The sequence below is a fragment of the Vulpes lagopus genome, chromosome 12, assembly GCF_018345385.1.
Source record: "Vulpes lagopus strain Blue_001 chromosome 12, ASM1834538v1, whole genome shotgun sequence".
NCBI classification, from domain to species: domain Eukaryota; kingdom Metazoa; phylum Chordata; class Mammalia; order Carnivora; family Canidae; genus Vulpes; species Vulpes lagopus.
This window is the reverse complement of record NC_054835.1, coordinates 45,549,463-45,563,459: the sequence shown is the minus strand read 5'-3', so window position 1 is coordinate 45,563,459 and position 13,997 is coordinate 45,549,463. Positions and strand designations below refer to the sequence as shown.

The 13,997-nt window shown below is 36.4% G+C and overlaps 1 protein-coding gene and 1 pseudogene across 10 annotated transcripts in view; one reads left to right on the top strand and one right to left on the bottom strand.

The window, feature by feature from the left end:
- The window catches only part of TANC2 (tetratricopeptide repeat, ankyrin repeat and coiled-coil containing 2), a 362,852-nt gene that overhangs the window by 179,170 nt on the left and 169,685 nt on the right, over positions 1-13,997 (bottom strand). The gene's annotated exons all lie outside the window — the stretch shown is intronic.
- LOC121472976 lies at positions 2,045-2,755 on the top strand (annotated as a pseudogene).

The following is a 13,997-nucleotide window of genomic DNA, read 5'->3' as shown; positions in this document are numbered from 1 at the left end:
ACTGGGTGGCTCAGTAAATTAAGCATCTGCTTTCAGCTCAGGTCATGCCAGGGTCCTGGGATCAAGCCCTGCATTGGGCTTTCTACTGAGTGGGGAGCCTGCTTCTCCCTCTTCCTCTGCCCCACACCCCCTAGCTCATGCTCACTCTTTCTTGTGCTTTCTCAAATAAATAAAAATCTTCAACAAAAAAATGAGAATTGTTTTGTTAGAAAACTGAATACAACTATTTGTAAACGAACCATAAAATGTACCAGAGAGCTCTTCCATTCAATCCAGTAAAATGTTACTGTGTTCTACCTACCATGTGCAGAGCTAGATGCTTCAGGGGATTCAAACATCATTAGAACAGTCTCTGGCCAGAAGGAACTCAATGATGAAGAAAAGGCAGAGTAAGAATAGCTATGATAGGGATCCCTGGGTGGTGCAGCAGTTTAGCGCCTGCCTTTGGCCCAGGGTGCAATCCTGGAGACCTGGGATCGAATCCCACATCGGGCTCCCTATATGGAGCCTGCTTCTCCCTCTGCCTATGTCTCTGCCTCTCTCTCTCTCTCTCTGTGACTATCATGAATAAATAAATAAAATCTAAAAAAAAAAAAAAAAAAAGAATAGCTATGATATAAAGTAGAGAAAGCTAAGTGCCAAAAGAGGTATAAAACAGGGGCTACTGGGTTTAAAGAAGAGAAAAATATATTTCAGAATGCCTCCCAACTCAGCACAAAGTTTAATAAATGTTCATTAATTTTATATTAAAATCAAAATTACAATGTTATTTCAAAAAGCTAGTTTGGAAAGGGATGCCTGGGTGGCTCAGTGGTTGGGCATCTGCCTTTGGCTCAGGTCGTGATCCCGGGATCCGGGATCGAGTCCCATATCGGGCTCCCTCAGGGGAGCCTGCTTCTTCCTTTGCCTGTGTTGCTGACTCTCTCTCTCTCTCAGTCTGTGTCTCTCATGAATAAATAAATAAATATTTTTTTAAAAAGCTAGTTCGGAGAGAATTACTAGGTCTTTTTAAATTTACCTTTTTAAAAAAAAGTTTCAAAGAAGAGTTTTATGTTTGTAACAGTTAAAAAGCTACTAGAGAGGGATCCCTGGGTGGGTCAGCTGTTTGGCGCCTTTCTTGGACCCAGGGCATGATCCTGGAGACCTGATATCGAGTCCTACATCAGGCTCCCTGCATACAGCCTGCTTCTCCCTCTGCCTCTCTCTCTCTCTGTGTCTCTCAAGAATAAATAAAATCTTAAAAAAAAAAAAAAAGTTTCTTTTTTAAAAAATATTTTATTTATTCATGAGAGACACACACAGAGAGAAGGAGAGACAGAGAGAGACAGAGGGAGAAGCAAGCTCCCTGCAAGGAGCCCAACGTGGGACTCGATCCTGGACCAGGGATCAATGCTTTGAGCCAAAGGCAGACGCTCAACCACTGAGCCACCCAGGTGTCCCTATACAACCTTTGAAAGTAAATTTATTTAAATAAAAACATGAAGTTCAAAGACAATATTAGGTTTTAAAAGTATGGTTATAAGTAGGTATGGCAAAAATCATGAAGGAACTATGCCAATCAAGGAAATCTGAGAAACATGCACTGTACTAAACTGTTTCTCAATTTGGGTAACTTAATTTTCTATTTTCTGTCCATTCTGTGTTCAGATGGTAGCAAAATATTTAGGCAACTGCATTTATTTTATTTTTTTCCTAAAGATTTTATTTATTTATTCATGAGAGACGCAGAGAGAGAGGCAGAGACATAGGCAGAGGGAGAAGGAGAAGGAGAAGCAGGCTCCCTTCAGGGAGCCTGATGCGGAACTCGATCCCAGGACCCCGAGATCATGCCCTGAGCCAAAGGCAGATGCCCAATCCCTAAGCCACTACTGAGCCTTTAGGCAATTGCATTTAAACTGGTATCGGTGTGAAGGGATAGAGCTGATGAAATACTCAGATAATAACCATCTAGTCTAGTCATAACCAAGATATTGGTGACGCAATAAAGATAGTAAAAGACTCGGGAAATAACAGGTTAAGTAGTGAAAATAAATTAAGCTAAGAAACGACTTCTCATATAAATAGACTTAAGGACATTTGGGCAATCTAGTCTTTTGATTAAACAGGGCAGTCTCCTCTTAACATTTTTTTTGCCATCTCTTCAGGAGAGCCAATCCATTTTTTATATATTTATAAGAGTCACTGATGGCACAGTCAGAGGTCAAAAGAGGGGAAAGAGGCTCTCCTTAGCTGCCACTAAGGTACTCCCTCCTTCTGAAGAAGCTGGGATGAGCTGGTGTGAGGCCCTCACTTCACTGGGTAACTCGCACTGTGCCCAGCAGCACCCACCCATCATCTGCCCACACCATGGCCTCCACCTTGGAGCTCACCTGCATCTATGTGGCCCTCATCTTGCAAGACAAAAGTTGTCAGTCAGAGATGACAATTAAGTTCAATGCCTTCATTAAAGCAGCCAGTGTAAATGTCAAACCTTTCTGGCCAGGTTAATTTACAAAGTCCCTCGCCAATATCAACACTGGGAGCCCCACCTGCACCAACAGGAGGTCCTGTCCCCTCCACCACTGCTGCCCCAGCTGAGGAGATGAAAAGTAGAAGCAAAGAAAGAAGAATCTGAGGAGTATGATGATGACATGAGCTTTGGTCTTTTGACTAAACCTTTTCTGTAACATATTCAATAAAAACCTGAACTCAAAAAAAAAAAAAAGTGGAGAAAGAGGAAGCACAGAGTAAACCAGTTATATATATAATACATAACCTTGAAGAAACCACATGTAGGGTACCGTGGCATCCTTAAACAAGTGTGATACAGGAAAGCCTTAGTTACTCCATTAAATCGCAAGTAAATCATGAGGTCGTTCTTAGATGTGATGGGTGATTAGTGTGTTCTAACACTCACAGTTTCTAAATTGTGCTACCATACTTAAAAATATGTAAAGGGTGTCTCATCATGGTCACTCACTAAACTTGGCACTGAAGGAAAAACCTTTAAACAAATTTGCCCCTGATTTCTAAGAAAGAGAAAAGGAAAGGTAGATAAGAAAGAGAAGAGAAGGAAGTATTTGATTTTAGGGAAATGGAAGAAAGGCCACAGATTGACAGGGAGATCAAGAGATGATATGGGAGTAGATTAAAGCAGCCCTTCCAAAGGCTCAAGGAGAACAAGAGCCAGTACCAGAACCAAAAAGAAGTAAGCAGTGTTTTCATCTTAGCAAACTGGTGTACACAACAGACTGGGTGAAAAAGGCCAGTCTCTCAACTCACTTACGTATGTCCCCTCCCATAGACACACCACCACAGTTATATTACAATCATGTTTCCTCCCTGTACTAGGGTAGGCTGAGAAATGAAACAACCCTAAAATCTCAGTGGCTTAACACAACAGAATAGAGTTCTCAAGTCAATCCAGGGGTTCAGTAATTAGCTCCTTATCCTAAGCCTTAGAGTTCTCTTGCGGGTTCCCCACATCAAGTTAAAGATCAGGGGGGAGAAGGGGGAAAAACTGCATATATGAAGTTTTTATAGCTTAGTTGAAATTTGTATATATTATTTCTATTCATATTGTTAAAAATTCAGTCACATGACCCACTTATCTGCATGAAAGGCTGGGATATATGGTTTACATATGTCCCAAGGAGTAAAGGGAATAAAACTTGGTGAACACATAGTATTCTTTGTTATATTCTACATAATAGCTTGATAATTCACAAAAGAAAGACACAGAATTAAAAAACAAAGCAGCAAATTCTATATAAATTTAGCCCTCTTTCTTTTAAATGGGCTGAACTTACATCATCAAAAATTAGCCTAAATCTATACATTTTTTTCATTCAAATATAATGCTTTAGATTATAGTGCCTAGAATACTGTATGGCATATGGTAGCTAGGTAATAATTATTTGCTAAATGAACAGTATGAAGTAGAAAAAGCAAAGCAAAGACAAGCATTACATATAAGAGTTCTAATAAGCAAATTATTTTAAAAGTGAGTTTTAAAGAGCATTCATTGGATATTATGTTAATCATAATATAAATTATCTGAGAGACTCAGACTTTCATAAAACAAATGCTATATAAATCATCATTATAATCAGACTATAATCATTTAATTTCTAACTTTAATGACTGGATTATTTTCCATAAAAAATATCCAACAGGGATGCCCGGCTGGCTCAGTGGATGAGCAATTGCCTTCAGCCCAGGGTGTGATCCTGGAGTACGGTGGGGGCCTGCTGCTGCTGCTTCTCCCTCTGCCTAAGTCTCTGCCTCTCTGTGTCTTTTATGAATAATAATTTTAAAAACCCAACAAAATATGCTGAGAATATAGTTGAGTTAGGAAAAGATTAGAAGACACTTTGGCTGTGCCCACTCAGGGATATCTGAAGGATGCACTAACAAAGGAAGTCAATAGCCTTTTTAGTCTTAACTTTCAACAGGAAGGCTAAGCAGATGCTTTCTGACCCAAGGCATATAAATCACTGGTGGATCAGTCTGATCCTTTAGAGCCGTTTTCTTACAGCTTTGTTTGGGCAGGTCTGGAGTAACTTTTTGCTCTAAGGCTAGGTTAGCCTTGTAACCAAAGTGTGTCCTTTCTTGGCTCTCTACTGAATGCTCCAGGTTTTTAACAAGATCTCTACATTCTAGCTGCTCAGAATGAAAAAAAATCTCCCATTCCTATGGGAACTCTAGGAACTGATTCATTTACAGCTCCCTGGTATTTATTTGTTCTCCAGTGCCATGGGGTCTTACCTCATCTATATGCAACTTATATTAAGTTAAAGATTCAAAAGGACCCCTCTGCAGAATTCTGTAGTTCTGTTCCTGCTAGCTTCCTATTCTTCAGTACTCTGTAAATTTCAGCTGCTTTGGCTGCCCCAACTTCTGATCTGTTTCCTCAGTTTAGTAAGACTATTCCTTCTTTGAGTTCTCCATCATCAGGGAAAACCTATGGGCAAAAAGCCAGGGTTCACCTAGTTTTCTCCCCTATCCTTTCTCTCAGGGATCACATTACCATGCTGTTAACTGTCTAATGTCTGAAAACAGTTTTTTTCTAGTGGGAGGGCAAGTCCAGTACTGGGAAGAAGTATCTCACTGCTATTTTAAAATTTGCATTTTCCAGATGTTTACCATTCACAATGTGGCTAACAAAAGGCAGAACATTCGTCTGTCTTATATAATGTTGTAGCAATATTTGTAATGGTGTGGGGTATAGAGCAAATACTATTATTTGTTCAATGATCTATTTCTGTTTATCCATGTGTTTTTGGAGGCATAAGTGATCTATTTGTCCTTCATCCATTTAGTGCTTAAGGCCTAGGAAAATAGGTGATTCTAAGCTGTATTCAAGGTAAGTCAAGAGTAAGTCTGACCCTCCTACCTAATCTCTGTTTTCATGCAAATATGATGTGCTGTTACAAAAGGATATACTAAAAAAAAAAAAAAGGATATACTAGACACATTGATATATAGATAGATCACACAGCATATGGAAACAACATGGTGCTCCAAAGAAACAGTTACTCCAAAAATGACTGCAACAACTTTTAGGACATTCCTACAAAACATTACTAATATAATTTTGAATAAACTAAATAGAAATTCTCAATACACGAAGAAATTGGGATTTAAATCTTTGTTTACCCATACATGTTATTACAAAGAAAAAAGCAAATTATTGTAGCTTATAACTCATTGTTGTAAATGTTACCTCTTTATTAGTGTATGGCAAAAGTTAGGGTATAGGAGATAAAATAAGGCAGTGTAAATTTCAGTTACCTATTTTAATATCTTTGCAGATACAAAGGCTTTTTAAATATGCCAATACAATACTCAAAAGCCAACTGGATTTCATTTCCATACATCTGAAGAAGCACCAGGCTTTTGATAAAAGAGAGTTACAAATTTCAAATTTTTGGATATTTTATTTTATATAAAATATTAATGCCAACCCAAAGCAGATAAAAATAACTAATGACTTTTCCTTTTGCTTTTTTAAAAAAACTTATTTATTTACTTTAGAGAAAGAGAGCATGAGAAAGCATGTGAGTGGGTGGAGGGGTATTGGGAGGGGGAAAGAGCAACTCAAGCAGATTCCCCACTGAGCAGGGAGCCTGATACAGGGCTCCATCTTAGGATCCTGAGATCATGACCTGAGCCAAAATCAAGAGCTGAATGCTCAACCAACTAAACCCCACTTCAGTGCCCAGACTTCTTTATTTAATACTCAGACCCTAAAAGTGGCAAGTGAAATCACTGAGCAACATTTGACATAAAGGGAGATCACGTGATGCCTGAAAACAGTGCACTATTAATATGAACCTGAATATTAGCCAGTTTTTTCCTTATTAAATGACTCTTATCTCCTCAAAATGAAAAATGCAACTAAAAATGTAACATATTCAGAGATGTAATTTATGTCATAACATAGAGCAGACATGTGGGTATGAGGTTAGATGTACTTGTAAATGTTCTATAAATTCATGAATGTGCTACCATTTCTCCCCAAATTAGAGGAAAAAAAATATGTATCTTTAGCACCTTTAAGACAGAAATATTACATCTATAATTCCTATCTTCTCATCTACACCTATGAGAAAGCAGGGGGAAAGAAACTGTAGAATAAAGAACACACTGATTAAAAGAAAGGGCTTTCAAGTGAGACTTGCATCACATTGCCTGTGTTACGTGGTCTTCACAAATTATACAACTTTTCCAAGCTTGGATTCTGCATCTTTAAAATGTGGGCCACAATCTCTCAGAATTGTAATGAGGGCCACATTTAAAAAATAATGTAGATAAGACTAAAAAAGATATTAAAATTTGTTATCCTTTAGAAATAGGAAGCTGAAGTATAATGTGCTCCTCAAGACCACAGGCTGAGCTATCCCAGAACAGGAACTAAAATGTGGATCTTAGACTCATGGGTCAATCATAGTGCACACAACAGATGCTTTGTATATCTCTAAACTAAGTGGCCTATGTTATCATAATAATATGCCACTTACCTCTCAAGGATATTGTAAAGATTTTGTAAATCAATTGCATAGTGCCTTGCACACTGAATGTGCTCACTACTAGATGTGGTTATTAGTATATGATGATGATGGTGATGATGATGTAATAGGTAATGGAGGGACATGGAGATGTACAAAGTAAATTTCAAGGTGCTGATCAGAGTGTTTGGCATCTGGAGGGGATGATTTATGACATCAGACTGCAAGAAGCAATCTACTCACACTTTCTTGCCTGAATTCTGTCTCCTATCTCCCTGTACCCAAAAGGATAGCTGTTATTTAATAGATGAAGTGGAACATGTATTTAGTGGAACATGTATTCTGCCAAGAGTACTAGTACAGTTCCTCTTGTATGTATGACAGGGAAAGGTACAGTAAGCTGGAGAAGAGGTGTTTATCATATGAATAAGCCAGTGGTTAGTTTCTTTCTGAATGCTTTAAAACCATTATTTAAATGTATGTTATAGGGGGGAACCAGGGTAGTTCAGGCAGTTAAGTATCTGATTCTGATTTCAGCTCAAGTCTTGATTTCAGCTTAGATCTTGATCTTAGGGTCATGAGTTCAAGCCCTTCCATGCTATGTGTGGAGCTTATATTAAATCAATCAATCAATCAATGTATGTATATATGTTTTAGGACATTGGATATAGGATTCTGGCATTGTAAATTTGAAGTATAAACTCCATTATCCCCTACTGTTTTATGTGAATTATCAAAGCCTACCAGATTATAAGCTCTTTGGAGGCAAGGACTAGAATAATCATCTCAGAACAGTGTTTGAGAATGATATATAATGCTATTTTCCATTTTGCACCAGCTCTTAATAATGGCTGAAAATACGCTAAATACAATAACAATAACATTCCGTAGAAAAAATAATTTTATATATACTTAATAATTGAGAGGAAAAATAAACTTGGATTTTAAGCATGTAAATAATGATTCACCATCATTTACTGACAACTCCAAATGGATTTCTCTAAGGCAGATCCAAAAGGTCTAGGGCTAACAAAGAAAGAGAAAAGTTAAAATTAGGGAAGGAAATTAAAACCTTCTTCTTTTTCAAAACTTCAGGACAGTAAACTGGAAAAGATCCTAGGCAGTCAATATAGGCGGCAGGAAAACTGCTAAGATCTGCATAAACATAAACACTGTGCCAGACTGTAATGAAATTCTACAAGGGTAGATTAAAAACAAATTAAGTCTTTGTCCCATGAACAAAAATGACTATTGAGACATTTTCAGAGATTAACTGTGAGGGACCAATAACATTTTGGCTTGTTTTTGGAATGTGCAGTTGCTACTCTTATAATAAAGAACTCACAACAGAGAACGCTTCACTACCCACTAACCACGGGGAAAGAATCAGCATTCCTCTAACCTTAGAATATCTCCAAACAATTCCCAGTTTTTGTAACAGGATAAGTTGCTTTTCATCTCTCAGAAACCTTGGGATATCTGACTGAGAAGGAATAGAGAAGGATATAAGAAGATGACTAACTCCTGACAAGAACATATTCTGGAAAGATGAGTTGCCTACTCGGATGGAAAGTTAATCATGGCAAGAGAGGGTTAACTGGAGGAACAGAACTACTATTCTACCAGGCAACGATCTGAGTTAGAGATAAAAGCAGGAATTTTTATTTGGACTTTCCTTAAGTATACGCTAAATACAAAAAGAAACAAACTGCTTGTTTTACTCTTCTTGGTTGTATATTAATAAGAGGGTGGTCTATGAATATGCAAAAGTAGACACTGACTTAGCTTAGAGGTCTTTCTTTTCTTAGAGTTTTTATAGGTCTCCTCCCACTCGTGGTTTTTAAACTCGTGGTTTTTAAAACATGTTGTTCTATTCATCACATTACTTTAAGATTTGAAGAAAAAAAATTCTGGCAGCTGGATGGAAGCAGAAGCAGTGGTGCTTAATAATACAGTAAAGAGGAATAGAAGCCAAAAAATAAATCTCAAATTTAAGAGTTTATAAATTTTCCATATGATTTCTGTCATTTTAATAAGGTATCTCACTGGATGTATGGAAAACAATTACATTTAAGTATGAAACAACAAGTGGTAAGGAAAAGAACTCTAAGGTCATTTTTTATAAATATGAGTCCTAAACCTACATGTCAGTTCCCCAGTGCATAAATATTTCTACAATTAGAAAAAACTTGAGAGGGACACCTGAGTAGCTCAGTGGTTAAACGTCTGCCTTCAGCTCAGGGCTTGATCCTGGAGTCTGGGATCGAGTCCCACATCAGGCTTGCTGCAGGGAGCCTGCTTCTCCCTCTGCCTAGGTCTCTGCCTCTCTGTGTCTCTCATGAATAAATAAATAAAATCTTAAAAAAATTTTTTTTGAGAAATTTCAATATTATGAAAGATGAAAATCTCAAAATCCTATCAGGGTGGTTCTGTTACTCTACAGCCAAATAAGCTTCTACTAGATGGACCCTTTCACAAATTAACTTTAAACTCTGAACAAAATAAAAATAAATAAATAAATAAATAAATAAATAAATAAATAAATAAATAAATAAAAATAAAATAAAAACTCTGAACAAAATATAAAAAGCAACTACCTCAAGGCCGTGGAGATTAAACATAATAGATTCTGGAAGAGAGCTAATAATTACAAAAAAATGAACAGGCTGATATGAGTTAATCTATTTTTTATTTTTTAATTTTAATTTTTTTGGCTTCTGGGCTAAAAACAGACCACAGCATGCATGGGGTCATTAAAACTCCAAGACAAAACCTACAATTCTTTTCCTCTGAAGCTTGCAGGAGTAAGTCACTGAAAAGTTATGGGGAAGAGGTTTTCAAGAGAGAGCGAGTGAGAGAGAGCGCTATAGGAGGTAGCAAAAATTGTGTATAAACTCTGCTTAAACCTCTGGCTAATTGCTGAACCATGCATTGCATGGGGCAGACAGGCTAAGTCTAAAACAACTGAACTGAACTGATGCCCAAAAGACAGTTTTCCATTAAATCAAACCAAGTTAATTGCTTGCTAAAAGAAAAAACTGGTAATGCTCTTTGAGGAAATATGAAAAAATCCAGAATATCTACAAAATGAAATATTTAGGATACAAAATTACTCATCACATGAAGAACCAGGAAAATAGGATCCACCATCAAGAGAAAAGTTGGAGATAACTCTGTAACCCTATAGCCATTTAAAGCAGCCATTTTAACTATCTTCAGAGAGGTAAAGGAATACATATTCTCAAAAAAAAAAAAAAAAGGCAAAGAAATCTCAGCAGAGAAACAGAAACTGTAAAAAAGAATCAAATGCAAATTCTAGAACTGAAAACCGTAATACTTAAGATAAAAAGTCACTGGATGAGTTTAACAGCATACTTAAATATTTAAATATGATAATTAAAAAAAAATAAATATGATAATTTAAATGACAGTATATAGTGTGTATATATGTATATACACACATACACACATAAATAGTATATAGTATATAGTAAATTGAAAAATATAAAATGACAGGTGAATCAATGAACTTGAAGACAAAAGAATGAAATTTACCCGATCTGAAGACCACAGAGAACAAGGACTAAAAACAAAAAACAAAACAGACAAAAACAAAAACAGCTCAGGATCTGTGAGATGATATCCAAAGGTCTAACATAGATGTATTTAGAGTCTCAGAAGAAGAGAATATGAGGCAGATAAAATATTTCAAGAAATACTGGTTAAATGTCTCAAATTTGTAGAAGACATAAATTTTCATTATCAAGGAATCCAGGATAAATATTAACAGAAACACACTATGCTCATTGTAGTCAAACTGCTAAAAAAAATAAAGAGAAAATTTTGAAAGCAGCGAGAGAAAAACAAGATATTATATTAAAGGGCCAACAATCTGAATGATATCTAACCTCTTATCAGAAACTATGGAGGCCAAAAGACGATAAAGTAACATCCCTACGCTAAGGGGCTGAGAGAGAGAAGGGGGAAAAAAAAACTCAACACAGAAGTCTATATCCAGTGAAAATATATATCAAGAATGGAGGCTAGGGACATCTGGGTGGCTCAGTGGTTGAACATTTGCCTTAGGCTCGGGGTGTGGTCCTGAGATCCCAGGATCGAGTCCCACATCAGGCTCCCTGCATGGAGCCTGCTTCTCCCTCTGCCTGTGTCTCTGCTTCTCTCTCTCTTTCTGTGTCTCTCATGAATAAATAAATAAAATCTTAAAAAAAAAAAAGAATGAAAGCTAAATAAGACATTTTTAGATAACAGAAAACTTAGAGAATGTGTCAATAGCAGATGCATACTACAAAATGTTAAGGGTATTAGGTGAAGAAAAGTGATACCACATGGAATCATAAGTGTTCAGAAAACAATGAGGAGCATTAAAAATGATAAAAATCTGAGTAAATGTAAAAGACTGTTCTTTTACTTGTAATTTCATTCCAATATACGTGACTGTTTTACACACCCCTGTGAAATTTAAAATGTACACAGATGTGAGACCTGACAGCTATAGCATGAAGGGTGACAGAAGGTGCAAATAGATCCATATAGTTCCAAAGGTTCTACATTTTACATCAAGTGTGATAGCAAAATTAAAACATTTTCAAGGGCGCCTGGGTGGTCAATCAGCGTTTGCCTTCTGCTCAGGTGGTGATTCCCAGGGTCCTGGAATTGAGCCCTGCATCAGGTTCTCCACTCTGCGGGAAACCTGCTTCTCCCTCTCCCTCTGCCTGCTGCTCCCCTTGCTTGTGCGCTCTCTCTCTGTCAAATAGATAAATAAAATCTTTAAAAAACAAAACAAAACAAAACATTTTCAGATGTATAAGAACTCAAAAAATTGAATTCCTACACGTCATTTCTTGAGAAATTGCTTGAAGGAGTAGTACAGGAAAAGAGTGAATAAACCAAGAAAGAGAAATATCTGGGATCCAGAAAATGGGATACTCAACCAAGAAAACAAAAAAGCTAAGACAGAGGAGGATAGGAGAACTTTAAGTCTAGACAGTAACCAGTCCAGTTGGGTATAAGAGTTTGGAAGACATTAGGAAGGTTTCTGGTGAAAAGAAAAAAAGGATCTGATACTTTATATGATGAAGAGTTTGAAAAACATTGGCAGTACAAAAAAGAAACATGATTAGAAACCACAGGAAAAACAAATAATAATATAGCAAAGAAGATGTTGTCATTCTACATTACTTGTCCCCGCAGGTAACAACATTTACATAATCAGAATAACACTTATATTGATTTTCAAGTTCTAAAATTAATCTAGAGATAAAACACAAATGACTTAATTATGATTATGGAGCAGAATGTAAACAGGGTCAGTCTTTGAACCATAAATTACAGATGACAGAATTTTGGAAGTGGAAAGAGGGAGGGGTAAGGCAAGGGTACTAACATCTTCTTACAAAGTGGAAATCAAGAAATAGTGTCTTATACCTATGGAACAAGAAATATAGAAATAAAAAACAAATCATTTATGGCTATAACCAATAAAACAAAAAAGTTACATAATTATGTTGGGAGGAATGTGGGAGCAGTGTAAATAAGCTTACTGTTTCGTTAGATGTTTTAAAACTGATCAATCAAGAAACATCAGCAGAAGCATGTTAACTAAAGATGTGGGCATAACTACCAAAAGAAATAGCCAGAGGTGCCTGAGTGGCTCAGTTGATTAACTATCCCCCTTTGGATCAGGTCATGATCCCAGGGTACTGGGATCAGAACCAAGTCAGGCTTCCAAAGCCCAGTTGTGAGTCTGCTTCTTCCTCTGATCCTACCCCTGCTTGTTCTCTTTCTCTTGCACATGCACACACTCTCTCAAATAAATAATCTTTTTTTAAACCACACACAAAATTATTAGGGAATAAATGCTTCTTCCATTTAAACAGAACATTTAAAACATTAAGTATTTATTGGGTAACTTTAACATGCAAGACATTATGATAGGCATTAAAATTTGCTTTTTCTCTTCCTCAATACCTTGTCTTTTACAGGATCTGTACAGAACTGTCAAAAAAGACAGCTAAGTTTACTGGTAATAATTGGGAGCTCATAAGAGAGTTCTGAGCTCTTGACATCAGCATATAGATATTTTCAAGTCATGGGAATGTAGTAGATCTCCCAGAAAGAGGAATGATAGGCAGGTCTTCTAACAGCACATTCTTCTCAAGTAACTACAATTCCTTTCATGACTTATGGTCAGATCTAGCCCCAGTGTCCTACTGATGCATATTTTGTCCCTATTGTATTTGGCTGAGGAAAATGGTTCATGCTGGGTTATTTTTCCAAAATACTACAAAAAACAGTCTCTCAAATCTCTCTCTTCCTATGCATTTAGATATTGTAACCTGGCTGTGAAATTCTGAATACTCCGTGATTCCAAACATCTGATTTTTTTTGCATATTCGTAAAACACAACTAATTTCTCTTCAAATTATCATGTATTTTTTTCCTCTATCAAATTTCTTAAGAGTTTCTTATTTATGAGTTGACGTAAACTTACATATATTTCTATAATACTTTCACAGTATTCAAAAGTTATCTTCTTGAAGGGTCTCCAAGAACCCACTTCCCTGATTTCTAGTAATGTAAAATATCATGAAATTAAATCTATAATCTGGAATGCTTGGTAATTTGTTTCAAGAGGGATATTTATATTCTTAAAATATTCTGGAGAAGTAGTATTTATTGATCGAATTTATTGTGTAACCATACTGTGAAATTACATAATTAATATATGACATAATCACCGAAGTCTGCCACTTCAAAGTTTGAAGGGTAAATAGCTAAGGACCCTCTCTATATCATAAGTTATATGGCTTGTGGGCCAGATGTGGCCATCTACCTTTTAATGACCCATGATCTTCAATTTTTAAGCAGTTACATTTTAATGGTTATATAAACACCTACATAATATTCTTGACTTAATCTTTTATCCGACAAAGCCTAAATTATGTTTCTTTAAGAAAAAGTTTGCTGATCTCTGTCATAAATGGTCAG